This window comes from Podarcis raffonei, chromosome 2 (genome assembly GCF_027172205.1).
Source record: "Podarcis raffonei isolate rPodRaf1 chromosome 2, rPodRaf1.pri, whole genome shotgun sequence".
Classification (NCBI taxonomy): domain Eukaryota; kingdom Metazoa; phylum Chordata; class Lepidosauria; order Squamata; family Lacertidae; genus Podarcis; species Podarcis raffonei.
In genome coordinates, this window is record NC_070603.1 from 126,334,288 (window position 1) to 126,351,422 (window position 17,135).

Sequence of the window (17,135 nt, forward strand, 5' to 3'; positions counted from 1 at the left end):
GGCTGGTGTCTTTGCTTTTGTCCAAGGGACAAAAGTTTTTAACTGCCTAAAGTTTCTCCGTTAACATCCCTCTTGAAGTTCAATTGGCAAGTTTGGGCTGAGTTCTCCAGCTGGGGTGTGTGCTGATTCTTTTTCATTGAATAGATTCACAGAAGGGACCCCGAGGGTCATCCAGCCCAACCCCCTGCAATGCAGGAATCTTTGGCCTCACGTGGGGCTCGAACCCACGACCCGCAGATCGAGAGTCTCCTTCTTTACCAATGGAGTCATTTCCTCCAAAGGGGCTGGTGTCTCTCTCAGGTACCCTCCTAATATTGCAACAGACTTTCAGTCGGCTAGTGAGCAGCTGAATAATAATAATAATAATAATAATAATAATAATAATAATAATAATACATTATTTATACCCCGCCCGCACATCTGGGGGCAGGGCACGAGGCTGCTGTCTTGATGGCCTCTGAGCCCAGAATCACAGAGAACTCTGCACATGCCCTGGACCATCCGGATTCTGGGAGGGAGGGAGAGCGGCCTGCTGGCTGCGCTCAGCTTGCGAAGGGTTAAATGGAGCAGAGCTGGAGTCCTAGAGAGGACAGGAAGTAGACGGCAGGGGGCGGGTCCTCCAGAGCAGAGTCCCCTCCCTCCGCGCCCCTTCCGGCCTCTTGTCTCCTCCAGTGCTACCTCGGTTTCCCTCCTGGGAAGAGTCCGGTGAGTCTCCCCTCTCTCTCCCCCCCTTGGGGTGCCTGGGGGAGAAGGGGGTCCCAGGCCTGCAGGGGGAGACCCCCAAGTCTGGGAGCAGAGGGTCCTGCTGCCCCCTGGAAATGGGGGAGCCCCTGCCAGAGCCCCACGGGAAGCCTCTCTGGGCTGCAGGGCCAGGCCTGGGGCCCCTCCGGGGAAAGAGAGGCTGAGCTGGCTGCCCCCGGCTTGCCAGGCTGCCCTCCATGAGGCAATGCGGGGGGGGGGAAGGAGGGAGGGGGCTCGGGGGGGGGGAGGAGGGAGGGGGCTCGGGGGGAGGGGGAGGGGCTCGGGGGGAGGAGGGAGGGGGCTTGGGGGGGAGGAGGGAGGGGGCTTGGGGGGGAGGAGGGAGGGGGCTCGGGGGGGGAGGAGGGAGGGGGCTCGGGGGGGAGGAGGGAGGGGGCTCGGGGGGGGAAGGAGGGAGGGGGCTCGGGGGGGAGGGAGGGGGCTCGGGGGGGGCAGGAGGGAGGGGGCTCGGGGAGGGAGGAGGGAGGGGGCTCGGGGAGGGAGGAGGGAGGGGGCTGGGGGGGGGGAAGGAGGGAGGGGCTCGGGGAGGGAGGGGGCTGGGGGGGGAGGAGGGAGGGGGCTCGGGGAGGGAGGAGGGAGGGGGCTGGGGGGGAGGAGGGAGGGGGCTCGGGGGGGGGAAGGAGGGAGGGGGCTCGGGGAAGGAGGAGGGAGAGGGCTCGGGGGGGGGGGAGGGGGAGGGGGCTCGGGGAGGGAGGAGGGAGGGGGCTCGGGGGGGGGGAGGAGGGAGGGGGCTCGGGGAGGGAGGGGGCTGGGGGGGAGGAGGGAGGGGGCTCGGGGAGGGAGGAGGGAGGGGCTGGGGGGGAGGAGGGAGGGGGCTCGGGGGGGGGAAGGAGGGAGGGCTCGGGGAGGGAGGAGGGAGGGGGCTCGGGGGGGGGGAGGAGGGAGGGGGCTCGGGGGGGGGGAAGGAGGGAGGGGGCTGGGGGGGAGGAGGGGGGGGCTGGGGGGGGCAGGTCGGGAAACCTTCCTCTCTCGGATCCCAGAGGGAGCCTTCAAGGCTGTTCCCCATCCGGGAGTTTCTCTGCAGCTGCTGCTACTGGAAAAGAAGCCCACAGCCTTGGGAGCCCCCAGGCCGCCCATCCCTTCCCAAAGGAGGGACACCAGTCTTGTCTCCATTGCAGCATGCTTTATTTACATGAAACTTGCCACTTTCACAGCGTGTGGGTAAAACTGTGGAACTCCCTCCCGCAGGAGCCTGGCATGGCCAGCACCCCAGACGGGTTTCAAGAGAGGATGAGGCCCATGGAAGGAGGAGGAGGGGGCTCTGGGGGGCTCCTGGCCTGGAGGGCTCTGCTCTGTCTCCCCAGTTGCAGCCAGGCCTGCTTCTGTTCCCGCTTGCTGGAACCACAGGCAGGGAAAGCTCTGGTGCTCGGATCCTGCTGGCCAGAAGAGGCGTCTCTTTGGGTGCCCCGTGAGAACAGGATGCCGGACCAGGAACATTCAGAACAACCCAAAGCCAAGTGAGGAATCCTAGTGAATACAAATAATCTGGGACTGGCAGAAAACGCAGCAACCTCGCAGGCCAGGCCACAGCCGCGGGACAGGGAATGAAGGAGAAACAATCAGTGCAGGAAAAGTTTTTGACAGTATATATTGGTCATTTATGAACAAGGTATTCGAAAACAATGGAGTCTGGAGAGACTTTTATAAAGGGAATTGAGACAATCTATATGGAACCCTATATGGGACGTGGGTGGCGCTGTGGGTTAAACCACAGACCCTAGGACTTGCCGATCAGAAGGTCCGCGGTTCGAATCCCCGTGATGGATTGAGCTCCCGTTCCTCGGTCCCTGCTCCTGCCAACCTAGCAGTTCGAAAGCACGTCAAAGTGCAAGTAGATAAATAGGTACCACTCCAGCGGGAAGGTAAACGGCGTTTCCGTGCGCTGCTCTGGTTCGTCAGAAGCAGCCTAGTCCTGCTGGCCACATGACCTGGAAGCTGTATGCCGCTCCCTCGGCCAGTAAAGCGAGATGAGCGCCGCAACCCCAGAGTCGGCCACGACTGGACCTAATGGTCAGGGGTCCCTTTATATGGAACACATGGCAAGCATGATTGTGAAGAATATTTTTTAAGAAAAATGTAAGATACAGAAGGGGACACGCCCTCTTTCACCGCTATTGTTTATACTAGCCCTAGAAGTCTCTCAGGGTGCTTTTGCCTTTTCGTACTACCTTGATTTTGTGCTTACAGCATGACAGGCATTTCGTGTAAAATTTACATGGCCTAATTTCTAGACCAGGCTCTCTCAAATTCGACCCTCCGCACCAAGGGACTCCCGCTGCTGCTGCTCCTGCTGGGTAGGTTGAGGCAGGACACCTGGGTCCCTCGCAGAGCACGGGAGGAGGAGAGCTCTGGGCCGGACACCTGGGTCCCCTCCGAGGGGGGTCGAGGAAGCAGGATGCAGAGGTGGAGAGATCGTCCCCTTGGTAGCAATTCCTGCCCTTGCAACGCTGGGGGAAGGCAGAAACTCAGCAGGTGCAGCTTCTTCCCTTGCAAGGAGAGGAAGGGGCTGGCGGGGGAAACATCTCAGGGATTATGGTGGGCTCACTCGCCCCTCCCCATAGGCCTCACTTCCCCGGGTCCTAAATGCCATTGGAACTGAGTAGATTGAAACAACGATGTGCCTTCTTGTGAATTTCTAACGTTTAACAATATGTAGCAGAATACGTGGCAGAATAGTAATGGGGAACCCCCGTCTCCCTTGTGGTTAGTCTGGATCAGATGTGGGCTCCTTGGGGCAGAGTCCTTGGCACAGATGGAGGAGGGGGGAGGGAGGAGAACTGCTTGAGCCCAGGCACATAAGCAGGAAAACTGCAGGGAGAGGGAGGGGGTGTCAAGGGTTAAAAGGAGCAGAGCTGCATTCCTAGAGAAGACAGGAAGGGGAGGGGGAGGGGGCAAGGTCCTCCATGGCTAAATTCCCCCCTCCCACATCCCTTCCTGCAAGAAGAGAGGAGGCTGCTTTCTTCTCTCTCCTTTGCAAAAGCTTCCTTGGTGCCCCTCCTGGAGTCCGGTGAGTCTCCTCTCTCTGCCCCCCGAGAGTGCAATGGGGAGAAGGGGGTCCCAGGAGGTATTCTCCTCCTTGGGCCTCTGAGACAGAGAGGGCCTTTCCCTCCTGGCCCCCTTCGCAGACCCCGGCGGATCCCCCAAGGCCGCTTGCCTGGCGTCTCCCAATGGGGAGGCCTCCTCCGTGGGGCCAACATGGCGAGGAGAGAGGCTGCCCTGCGGAGGCCAAGCCATTGTTACGGTAAAATCTGGGTGCGAGGCTGCTCTGCCACCCAGGTCCGCGGGTCCCTGCGGAGGAAAATGAGCTCAGCCGGAGACAGGAGCAAGATGCAGGAGATCCAAGTTTATTGCGCAACAGGTTCAAGGCGAGATTGAACAGCGAGAAAGGGGTGACATGAACTTTTGAAACTTCCCTCCATGTCCCAGAATACAGTGCAAAATACATCCCAGTTACATCATGAATACATTAAGAAGAGGTTGGGTTACAGGGGATTAACATAGGGAGGGGGGAATATGCAGAGCTGGAGATATGCACAGATAAGCACATCCTGAGTGCCGGTGGTGAGAGGACAATGGTCCAAGTATGCATAGTCTGCCACCTGGCATTGCCCGGAGGAAAGGCTTGGCAGAGTGATTTGACAGGATTACGGTCTTCCTGAGAATACGTGACACCTCGCTTGAGGGATTATGGAGGACAGGGGAGGTGTCATGGAGTCCTAGATAAATTGAGCCGAGAGGAGGAGGCTGCTTTCTTCTCTCTCCTTTGCAAAAGCTTCCTTGATGCCCCTCCTGGACTCGGGCGAGTCTCCTCTCTCTTCCAGCTGACGGTGCAATGGGGAAAAGGGGGGGCAGGGGGGTCCCTGTTCAGATCATGCACAGTGGGGGGAGACCCCCAAGTCAGGGAGCAGAGGGTCCTCCCTCGTTCTCTCTGCCAACCCAGGGAGGGGTCCAGTTCGCAGGAGGTCTGCAGCTCTGCTCTTCCTTTGGGATCCAGGCGCTGCTTCCTTTTGGGGGGAGGGGGCTTGGGGTGAAAGAAAACTGGGCAGGCAAAGAAACCCCCTTCAGGTTTGGAGATAAGTCACTTTTGCCTGGCGTGCTCTGGTCCATGGGGTCACGAAAAGTCGGACACGACTAAACGACTAAACAGCAACAACACTTTTGTGAACAGAGGCAGCAGCCAGACGGGAACATTTGCACATGGGGGGAGCACAGGGAGAAGAAAAGCCCGTCTGCATCTGCACAACTGGACTTGTTTTGATAAACAAGAAATGGAAATTGGTGCAATCTTAAAAGAGGCTAGTTCTCTCAAGCTACCCTAAGCCTTTGGGAATCTTGTCACAAGAAGAGAGTAAAGCTCCCCTCTGGAGTTCATAAAGGGTCTACATGCCTGGTGTTCTTAAGAACACAAAGATTTAGGACATGTGCAGGATCTATACTTTGACGGCTTCCATGCCACTGTGGGGGCCACATTTTGAGACTGGACACATGCGAATATGGTGTTTAAGCACAGGGCATATCGAAGGGGGAGGGCTGCGTTTCAAAAATGTGGCATCGCCAGCTCCTCCTCTGCTTCCACATACAGATTTGGTCCCCATGGCCAAATCTGGCCACAACATCTGCCTGGCTTGCGATGAGGGAGCTCCAAGAGCGTCAGCAGGGCTCTCCATAGAAAGCACCTAGCATGGGGGAACCTACAGGTAATGGCTACTCGTCTATTTCCTGCCCATGCTCTGGGGTTGCAGTTTTCAGGCTCAGGGACAGGAAGGTGACTGGGTTGGGCACCAAGTTGTGTCCCCACTGAGTTCAGGGGTTCTACCTTGAGGTCACGACTGGACAGACCCTGCCAGCCTTACGAAGTGGGGCGAGGAGCAAACAGGGGAAACTGCATCCACTGGAGAGGTTTAGAAATGGGGCTTCTGTTAGGGTCAGGAGAATATCTAGGGCAGGAGTTAGGGTTAGGGTCAGAAATGAGATAAAGCAGGGATTTTGCTGTGGATGGGCCCCCCAAGATATTGGGAGGCTTCCCCTCCAGCCAGAAAATCCCTGCAGGGCCTCTGAGGCTCCCTTTCCTTCTTCCTCTCTCCCAGGACCCTGCAGCTTCTTTTGGCTCCTTGACTCCTCAGGAAGGATGAAAGAGACGGATCCTGTAAACCTAGCGAGGATGGAAGGAGGAAGATGGACGGATGACCTGGTCGGGTTGTCTCCTGCATCCCTCCCCACAACCTCTGAGCACTCCCTCCCAGGGACCTCCGAGAGATCTGGTGAGTCCCAGGAGAGTGGAGATGGGGACGTGGAGGGATGAAGCCGGAGAGGAGCTTGTAGGGCAGCGGCTGAAGAAGGAACAAAAAGGGTTTTCTTGTGTGAGTTTCTTGTGGCTGATTAGCTGCTTTCTCTGTGCAAAGGTCAGAGGGGGCAGGGCTTCTGTTGAGGTAGGGGATTAGCTGTGGGAGGAGCTTGTCAGAGCTTGTAGGGCAGCGGCTGAAGAAGGAACAAAAAGGGTTTTCTTGTGTGAGTTTCTTGTGGCTGATTAGCTGCTTTCTCTGTGCAAAGGTCAGAGGGGGCAGGGCTTCTGTTGAGGTAGGGGATTAGCTGTGGGAGGAGCTTGTCAGAGCTTGTAGGGCAGCGGCTGAAGAAGGAACAAAAAGGGTTTTCTTGTGTGAGTTTCTTGTGGCTGATTAGCTGCTTTCTCTGTGCAAAGGTCAGAGGGGGCAGGGCTTCTGTTGAGGTAGGGGATTAGCTGTGGGAGGAGCTTGTCAGAGCTTGTAGGGCAGCGGCTGAAGAAGGAACAAAAAGGGTTTTCTTGTGTGAGTTTCTTGTGGCTGATTAGCTGCTTTCTCTGTGCAAAGGTCAGAGGGGGCAGGGCTTCTGTTGAGGTAGGGGATTAGCTGTGGGAGGAGCTTGTCAGAGCTTGTAGGGCAGCGGCTGAAGAAGGAACAAAAAGGGTTTTCTTGTGTGAGTTTCTTGTGGCTGATTAGCTGCTTTCTCTGTGCAAAGGTCAGAGGGGGCAGGGCTTCTGTTGAGGTAGGGGATTAGCTGTGGGAGGAGCTTGTCAGAGCTTGTAGGGCAGCGGCTGAAGAAGGAACAAAAAGGGTTTTCTTGTGTGAGTTTCTTGTGGCTGATTAGCTGCTTTCTCTGTGCAAAGGTCAGAGGGGGCAGGGCTTCTGTTGAGGTAGGGGATTAGCTGTGGGAGGAGCTTGTCAGAGCTTGTAGGGCAGCGGCTGAAGAAGGAACAAAAAGGGTTTTCTTGTGTGAGTTTCTTGTGGCTGATTAGCTGCTTTCTCTGTGCAAAGGTCAGAGGGGGCAGGGCTTCTGTTGAGGTAGGGGATTAGCTGTGGGAGGAGCTTGTCAGAGCTTGTAGGGCAGCGGCTGAAGAAGGAACAAAAAGGGTTTTCTTGTGTGAGTTTCTTGTGGCTGATTAGCTGCTTTCTCTGTGCAAAGGTCAGAGGGGGCAGGGCTTCTGTTGAGGTAGGGGATTAGCTGTGGGAGGAGCTTGTCAGAGCTTGTAGGGCAGCGGCGCGCGCCTAGCGGCGCGCACAGTTTGATCCATCTTTTAGATTTAGGGGAGCTAGTCTCAAACGTTTGTTGGGGGAGATATAGGTTTATTTGGGGGGATTTATTTGTCCTGTCTTCACGCTTTTTATGATGGAGGACCGCTGTAGTCACCCCCAACGACACCTTCTCAAGATGGAGGGTGAGGGAACAGCTGCAGTCGCCTGTGGTTCCTGCGCAATGTTTGCCATCTTGCCAAAGGTTGCAGGCAGCTTTACCTGCAGCAATTGCATGTTGATTGCCCTCTTAAAAGACAAAGTCCAGCAACTAGAGGAACGTGTAGCTACGCTCCAAAGAATTAGAGAGCTGGAGCTCTTCTTGGAAGCAACAGAGCACACCGTCTCCACCAAGGAGGAGACAGGGGACTCCCCTGAGAAGGAGGCTAGTTCACCAACACAGGAGCCAGATATATGGAGAAACGTGACTCAAAGAAGTAGGAGGCCCAGGGTTCGCTCTGATTGTTTAGAAATACGCAATCGCTTTGAGGTCCTTTCCCCTAGCATGGAAGACGAAGAGCAGACTCCATTTGAGGATCTCTCCCTCATTACAGTCGATCAGGTATATGAAGACGAGCAGCAAAGGCAGTCTTCAGGGAATGTGCAGGCGACCTTGGAACGGACAGCTCACGGAAGAACCCCGACCAGACCTAAGAGGAGGCGTGTAGTGGTGATAGGGGATTCCCTACTGAGGGGAACAGAAGCAGTGATCTGTGGGCCTGACAAGATGTCTCGGGAAGTGTGCTGTCTCCCCGGGGCTAAGATCCAAGATGTAACTGAACGACTGCAAGGAATCATAAAACCCACTGACAAATACCCCTTCCTCTTGGTTCATGTGGGAACCAATGACACTGCAAGCAATAGCCTCCAGAAGATCAAAAGAGATTACGAGGCTCTGGGCAGGAAATTGAAGCAATTAAATGCACAAATTGTCATCTCATCTGTCCTCCCAGTTGAACGACGTGGCCCAGGGAGAGAGGGAAAAATAGTGGAAGTGAACAACTGGCTTCGCAAATGGTGTAAACAGGAACGGTTGGATTCTTAGATCACGGAATGCAGTTTCTTGAAGATGGACTTCTGGCAAGCGATGGGCTGCACCTCACAACGGTTGGTAGGAATGTTTTTGCAAAAAATCTCAGAAACCTCATCAGGAGGGCTTTAAACTGACTAATGTGGGGGAGGGAGACAGTGCTCCTGAAGGTAGGAGTCTATCAATTGATGAAGATGATCATCCAAATGTCATAGACCGAATGGAGCAAACAGCACGCAGACCTAGTGGTGGGAGGAAAAAATCCTTAAATAAGAGACACGGGGGAATGATTAATGGACTTCAATGTCTGTACACTAATGCGCAAAGTATGGGAAATAAACAAGATGAGCTTGAGCTCTTGGTACAGCAAACTAAATATGACATAATAGGCATCACTGAAACCTGGTGGGATAAGTCCCACGATTGGAATGTAATAATGGAGGGATACAATCTATTTCAGAGAAACAGACCAGACAAGAAAGGAGGAGGAGTGGCGTTATATGTCAGGGATGTGTATACCTGTGAAGAGATCCAAGATTTAGAACCTCAAAGCCAAAGTGAGAGCATTTGGGTCAAAATTAAGGGAGAGAAGAATAACAGTGACCTCATTGTGGGAGTTTACTATAGATCCCCAAGCCAAACGGAGGACATAGATGATGCCTTCCTGGAACAGATGGCCAAGCATGCAAAAGGAAGGGAGATAGTAGTAATGGGGGACTTCAATTACCCGGATATTTGTTGGATGTCAAACTCAGCCAAGAGCATAAGGTCAAACAGATTCCTCACTGGCCTTGCAGACAGCTTCATTGTCCAGAAAGTGGGAGAAGCAACAAGAGGAACAGCCATTTTAGATCTGGTCCTAACCAATGTTGATGACCTGGTTAGCGGGGTAGAAGTGGAAGGATCATTAGGCGCGAGTGATCATGCTCTTCTGAAGTTTACTATACAGCGGAAAGGAGCAGCCAAGCATACTAGGACTCAATTTCTCGACTTTAAGAAAGCCGACTTCATAAAACTTAGGGAAGTGCTGGGTGAAATCCCATGGACAGTAATACTAAAAGGAAAGGGAGTTCATGATGGCTGGGAGTTTGTTAAGAGGGAGATAGTAAAAGCACAACTTCAGGCAATACCAATGAGACGGAAACATGGAAGGTGCCTAAAGAAGCCAGGGTGGCTATCTAAAGAACTTTTAACTGAGTTAAGATTAAAAAAGGATGTGTACAAAAAATGGAAAAGGGGGGAAACCACCAAAGAGGAATTCAAACAAATAGCCAGCACGTGTAGACACAAAGTCAGAAAAGCTAAAGCACAGAATGAACTCAGGCTTGCTAGAGAGGTTAAAAGCAACAAAAAAGGCTTTTATGGGTATGTTCGTAGCAAAAGGAAGAACAAAGAAACAGTGGGGTCACTCAGAGGAGAAGATAGTGAAATGCAAACAGGGGACACAGAAAGGGCTGAACTCCTCAATGCCTTCTTTGCCTCAGTCTTCTCCGATAAAGAAAACAATGCCCGACCTGAAGAATTTGGAGCAAATGATTCAGCAGAGGAAACACAGCCCAGAATAACTAAGGAGATAGTACAAGAATACTTGGCTAGTCTAGATGTATTCAAGTCTCCAGGGCCAGATGAACTGCATCCAAGAGTATTAAAAGAACTGGCAGATGTGATTTCAGAACCACTGGCAGTCATCTTTGAGAATTCCTGGAGAACAGGCGAAGTCCCGGCAGACTGGAGGAGGGCAAATGTTGTCCCTATTTTCAAAAAGGGGAAAAGAGAGGACCCAAATAATTACCGCCCAGTCAGTCTGACATCAATACCAGGGAAGATTCTGGAGCAGATCATTAAGCAAACAGTCTGTGAGCACCTGGAAAGGAATGCTGTGATCACCAATAGTCAGCATGGATTTCTGAAAAATAAGTCATGTCAGACTAACCTGATCTCGTTTTTTGACAGAATTACAAGCCTGGTAGATGAAGGGAACGCAGTGGATGTAGCCTACCTTGATTTCAGCAAGGCATTTGACAAGGTGCCCCATGATATTCTTGTAAAGAAGCTGGTAAAATGCGGTCTTGACTATGCTACCACTCAGTGGATTTGTAACTGGCTGACTGACCGAACCCAAAGGGTGCTCATCAATGGTTCCTCTTCATCCTGGAGAAGAGTGACTAGTGGGGTGCCACAGGGTTCTGTCTTGGGCCCGGTCTTATTCAACATCTTTATCAACGACTTGGATGATGGACTCAAGGGCATCCTGATCAAATTTGCAGATGACACCAAACTGGGAGGGGTGGCTAACACCCCAGAGGACAGGATCACACTTCAAAATGACCTTGACAGATTAGAGAACTGGGCCAAAACAAACAAGATGAATTTTAACAGGGAGAAATGTAAAGTATTGCACTTGGGCAAAAAAAATGAGAGGCACAAATACAAGATGGGTGACACCTGGCTTGAGAGCAGTACATGTGAAAAGGATCTAGGAGTCTTGGTTGACCACAAACTTGACATGAGCCAACAGTGTGACGCGGCAGCTAAAAAAGCCAATGCAATTCTGGGCTGCATCAATAGGAGTATAGCATCTAGATCAAGGGAAGTAATAGTGCCACTGTATTCTGCTCTGGTCAGACCTCACCCGGAGTACTGTGTCCAGTTCTGGGCACCACAGTTCAAGAAGGACACTGACAAACTGGAACGTGTCCAGAGGAGGGCAACCAAAATGGTCAAAGGCCTGGAAACGATGCCTTATGAGGAACGGCTAAGAGAGCTGGGCATGTTTAGCCTGGAGAAGAGGAGGTTAAGGGGTGATATGATAGCCATGTTCAAATATATAAAAGGATGTCACATAGAGGAGGGAGAAAGGTTGTTTTCTGCTGCTCCAGAGAAGCGGACACGGAGCAATGGTTCCAAACTACAAGAAAGAAGATTCCACCTAAACATTAGGAAGAACTTCCTGACAGTAAGAGCTGTTTGACAGTGGAATTTGCTGCCAAGGAGTGTGGTGGAGTCTCCTTCTTTGGAGGTCTTTAAGCAGAGGCTTGACAACCATATGTCAGGAGTGCTCTGATGGTGTTTCCTGCTTGGCAGGGGGTTGGACTCGATGGCCCTTGTGGTCTCTTCCAACTCTATGATTCTATGATTCTAGGAATTGGGGCTTCCTCAGCTAGGGGTGGGGGGAGACAGGCAGGCGGATGGAGATGGAGAAGGGGGGCACCTTTTCGGGCTCCCCCACCTGCCTGCCTGCCTGCCTGCGCCTTTGTCATCTGCAGGCAATTTGAGCTAGGAATACAGCACAGCTCCCCGCCTATGCGATGTATTGGCAGCTCAAAATGTCTAAAACCAGTTCTGTGATCTGAATGCCCTACCAATTTCAGTTACAGATAGGTAGCCGTGTATCTGAAGAAGTGTGCATGCACACGAAAGCTCATACCAAGAACTAACTTAGTTGGTCTTTAAGGTGCTACTGGAAGGAAAAAATTTTTTTTGTTTTGACTACCAATTTCAGGCACTGATCCATCACGCAGCACTAGAACCCACGACTCTTTTTTTAAAAAACATTCAGCATCGCAGAGCCAAATGCCTAGACTGAAGCAATTGTGGCCATTGTGCTTTGTTTAAGTGAGTAATAGTCATTTTTCCTCTTCTGTTACCAATGAAACAATACAGAGTTGGTCTTATCATGAAAATGGGAGGGGGGTTCAAAGTGAAGAAAGATTTACATATAAATTTAAATATTTTTCTATTTTAATTTTTATTGGTTTTCACATATTGTATTACAATACAGATGTACCAAAGCCAACACCATTTCCTCCCCATCACCCCATACATTTACATTTCTATTTCCTCAATCCATCATATCCTTTTCTCCTTCCTCCCACTTCCCTCCGCCCCCACTCGATTTCCTCCACATTATAAAATTTGCAATAATCTTTGCATTCTACAACCTTCTCAAATCATCTACATATTCTTATTATCTTTCCTTACTAATTTGTCTTCCATCCAGTACTTCACATTTTAATCTAGGCATATTAGCGTATCTTTTTTTGAGCAAGATTTTGCCATATATTCATCAAAACATTTCCACTCCTTTTTAATTTTTGATTCAACTGATTTCTTATTATAGCAGTTAATTTTGCCAGAATTAAATATTCATTTAGTTTACAAATCCATTCCTCCTTTGTGGGCATAGTTTGTGACTTCCACCTAGCAGCAATCACTATTCTAGCAGCTGCACTTGCATATAGAAAAATTCTTCCCCCCCCCCCCCGAGGTATCTCATCAACTATCAATCCAAGGATATATTTCTCTGGTTTCTTTGTTATTGATATTTTCCACATTTTCTTTAGTTCTTTGTGTACTGCTATCCAAAATTTCTTAATTTCCTCACACCTCCACCACATATGTATTGTTGTTCCTATTTCTCCATCACATCTCCAACAGAGGTTGGATTTTAATTTGTATATCTTTGCCACCTTAACTGGCGTTAAGTACCACCTATAGAACATCTTTACAAAATGTTCTTTAATTGTGTATACGGCAGTAAATTGTATATCCTCTCGCTAGAGTTTCTCCCATTGCTCTAGATAGATAGTATGTCTGAGATCCTGGGACCATTTAATCATCGTTTCTTTCTCTTCTTCCTCCATCAATTCCCAGTCCAATAAAAGATAGGTTTGGGATAACAATTTCTTGTTATTCTGTATCACTGTGACTTTAAATTTCGAATCTTCTTTTGCAAATCCTTTCTTTTGATCAGAGTTGAATATACTTGTAAGTTAAAACAAAAAAATTTTTTTCCTTCCAGTAGCACCTTAAAGACCAACTAAGTTAGTTCTTGGTATGAGCTTTCGTGTGCAGGTGTGCATGCACACGAAAGCTCATACCAAGAACTAACTTAGTTGGTCTTTAAGGTGCTACTGGAAGGAAAAAAAATTTTTTGTTTTGACTATGGCAGACCAACACGGCTACCTATCTGTAACTGATACTTGTAAGTTGTATATATTGTTGTTTAGTTGTTTAGTCGTGTCTGACTCTTCTTGACCCCCTGGACCAGAGCACGCCAGGCACTCCTGTCTTCTACTGCCTCCCGCAGTTTGGTCAGACTCATGTTTGTAGCTTCGAGAACACTGTCCAACCATCTTGATCTCTGTCGTCCACTTCTCCTTGTGCCCTCCATCTTTCCCAACATCAGGGTCTTTTCCAGGGAGTCTTCTCTTCTCATGAGGTGGCCAAAGTCTTGGAGCCTCAGCTTCAGGATCTGTCCTTCCAGTGAGCACTCAGGGCTGATTTCCTTCAGAATGGAGAGGTTTGATCTTCTTGCAGTCCATGGGACTCTCAAGACTCTCCTCCAGCACCAGAATTCAAAAGCATCAATTCTTCGGCGATCAGCCTTCTTGATGGTCCAGCTCTCACTTCCATACATCACTACTGGGAAAACCATGGCTTTAACTATACGGACCTTTGTTGTCAAGGTGATGTCTCTACTTCTCAAGATGCTATCTAGGCCTGTCATTGCCCTTCTCCCAAGAAGCAGGCGTCTTTTATTTCGTGACTGCTGTCACCATCTGCAGTGATCATGGAGCCCAAGAAAATAAAATCTCTCACTGCCTCCATTTCTTCCCCTTCTATTTGCCAGGAGGTGATGGGACCTGTTGTGTATTGAGTCAAAGGATTTTATATCTGTATTATTATTATTATCTGTATTTGCATTAGGGTAAAGTAACTGCCTTTTGGTTCCAGAGGGTACAGCTACTATTGGTTCATTTAAGCTGCTGTATTTGGATCCTCTGTCTTATTGGTTTCCTCCAAAAGGCAGGACTGTGATTGCCTGATATTGTTCCCTCCAAAATGTATCCTTTCTAGCTAGTTCCCTGTCCCTATAAATGTAGCTCTCCCCTCCTCAGATCTCAGTCTTGTTTGCTTTAATAAAGAAGTGTTACTACAGAACTGTCTCCAGCATATTATGTCAAGAGAGCTGAAATCACAAACCCCACGTCACAACAACTGGCGAAGAAGGTGGGATCCGGAATGCTGAGGAGCGGTTAAACGCAGCCCTGCCTCAGAGTCCGGATTGTAGCTAAGAACAAGACTCACTGGCCAGCTGAGAAGACGACCCTGCCCACAGGACAATGGAGAATCCAAGGGTATTGGAGCCCTTCCAGCCACCAGAGCCCCACACGTGGGAAGACTACGTCGAACGCTTCGAGTTCTTCGCAGTGGCTCAAGGGATCACCGATGCCAGCAAAAGAAGGGCCACATTCCTGAGCTACTGTGGGCCTGAGATCTTCAAGCTGGCCAAGGCATTGCTTGCTCCAGCGAAGCTAAGTGAGACGCCTCTCAAAGATATTCTTGCCTGCCTGACAAGCCATTTGGCACCTACTGAGACCAAGATGGCCCGGCGGATGGAGTTTCATAAGAGGCAGCAGCGTGCTGGGGAGTCTGTATCTGCATTTCTAGCTGAACTGCGGAAGCTCGCTCAGCACTGCAACTTCCAAGATCTGGAAGAGACTCTCCTGGATCAGTTTATCGGTGGTCTGAGCAGCAAGAAAGCCAGAAGACGCATCGTGGCTAAAGAAGAGGTTACCCTTGCTTCAGCCTTGAAGGAGGCCACCGCCACGGAGAATTATGAAAGAGAGGAGCTTGATGCCAGTCGCAAGGCCCCTAAGCCACAGATAGAAGTTGCGCATGCCATGGACGAGCTAGAGGCTACTCCGAGCCAAAGCCCAGTCCGTGGGGTCGAGTCAGTGCATCAGGCCTGCACAGTGCACAAAGATCACCGAGGCAGGTGCCCTGGTTGTGGCGGAAACCATGAGCGGAAGAGTTGTCGTTTCCGGGATGCTATGTGCCGGACGTGCGGGAAGACAGGTCACATTTCCAGGGTCTGTAGATCGGCGGCGTTGGGAGCGACAGGAGCACCTAGACTGGAGCATCGCAGACTGCCCACGGCAAACCATGTTCTAAAGGACTGCCACTACGTAACGGAGATCAACGGGAGGGTCGTGCAGTTTCCAGCGCAAGGCAAGGCACACGTCAAGGTGAAGATTGAGGGTCAGCTGTGCGACATGGAGGTGGACTCCAGATCTGGATTCACTATCGTGTCGGACCAGACCGCGAGGACATTCTTCCCCAGGGGTAAGTTGCCCCCTCTGGAACCCTTCCCAGCAACTTTGCAGTCATACTCAGCGGGCCGCATCCATGTCATGGGAATGTGTGCCGTGAGAGTACAGTTCCGGGACAAACAGGCGGTACTCAAACTGGTGATTGCGAAGGGCAGTCGCCCCAGTCTCCTGGGCACTGACTGGTTCCCCGCCCTGGGACTGAGTATATCAGGGCTTAATTCAATCCAAACCTGCCCTGAGATGAGCGAGGCATTATGCAAAGAATTTGCTGGTCTCTTTAATGGAAAACTGGGTTGTTGTAAAGGGCCCCCAGTTGACTTCGAATTGGACCCTGGGGTGGCCCCAATCCGACTCAAACCAAGGCGAGTGCCATTTGCACTGCAACCCAAGATCGAAGCAGAGCTGGATAAATTGGTCAAGCAGGGAGTTCTCTCACCCGTGGACTCTGCTAAGTGGGAGACTCCAATCGTCACGCCCCTTAAAGCAAATGGGGAAGTCAGGATCTGTGCAGATTACAAATGTACTATCAATAAGGCACTCAGGGGAAACTCATACCCCATTCCAGTCGTATCACATCTGTTGGCTAAACTGGCTGGGGGCAAGGTGTTCGCCAAAATTGAACTGGCACAAGCTTACCAACAGCTGCCAGTAACCCCGCAATCAGCGGAAGCACAGACTATTGTCACACATAAAGGGGCGTTCAGAGTTAACAGATTACAATTTGGAGTTTGTGTGGCCCCAGGGATTTTTCAAGGGCTCATGGAACGCCTGTTAAGAGGTCTGCCGGGGGTCTTGCCATTTTTTGATGACGTTTTGATTGCTGGAAAAGACCCACAGGAACTGGTTGCGCGTTTCCGTGCAGTGTTGCTCAAGTTCAAGGAGGTGGGGTTGCAACTGAAAAAGGAAAAATGCAGTTTTGGGGTGCCAACTGTGGATTTCTTGGGGTTTAAAATTGATGCATCAGGCATCCACCCCACAGATGCTAAGATTAAGGCCATCATCGAGGCACCACGACCACAGAACAAGACGGAGTTGCAGTCATTCCTGGGACTTATTAACTTTTATCATTCGTTCTTACCCCAGAAAGCTTCGGTAGCTGAACCATTACATAGACTGTTGCAGAAAAAGAATGTGTGGCGATGGGGGCAGGGGCAGCAGAAGGCTTTTGACTCCTTGCGAGGAATGCTGAGTAGCAGGAGCGTCCTTGCTCATTATGATGAGTCGAAGCCGCTGGTCCTGGCATGTGATGCCTCTCAATACGGCCTGGGGGCGGTGCTGAGTCATAGGGAACCGGATGGGTCGGAAAAGCCCATCTCTTTCTATTCCCGTACGTTGTCGCCCACGGAGCGCAACTATGCTCAAATTGACAAAGAGGCGCTTGCAATTGTGGCAGGAATCAAAAAGTTCCATGATTATGTGTACGGTCGCCATTTCTCCATTGAAACGGACCACAAACCACTGTTAGGGTTGTTCAACCCGAACAAACAAACGCCACAAATTCTCTCCCCCAGAATGTTGCGTTGGTCTATATTCCTGAACGGGTTCCAGTACACCTTGACCCATGTGCCGGGGAAACGGTTGTGCCACGCTGATGCGCTGAGTCGATTGCCTCTTCCTGGCGGGAGCAATGAGGATCCTGCTCCAGCGGAGCACATAATGATGCTGGAAACACTTCCGGGGGCTCCT

General features: G+C 51.1%; 1 protein-coding gene and 1 pseudogene across 2 annotated transcripts in view; one reads left to right on the plus strand and one right to left on the minus strand.

Annotated features, from left to right (window-relative positions):
* The window catches only part of LOC128409548 (zinc finger protein OZF-like), a 317,248-nt gene that overhangs the window by 88,676 nt on the left and 211,437 nt on the right, over positions 1 to 17,135 (minus strand). The window lies entirely within an intron of this gene.
* The window catches only part of LOC128408879 (zinc finger protein 420-like), a 31,927-nt pseudogene continuing 20,149 nt past the window's right edge, over positions 5,358 to 17,135 (plus strand).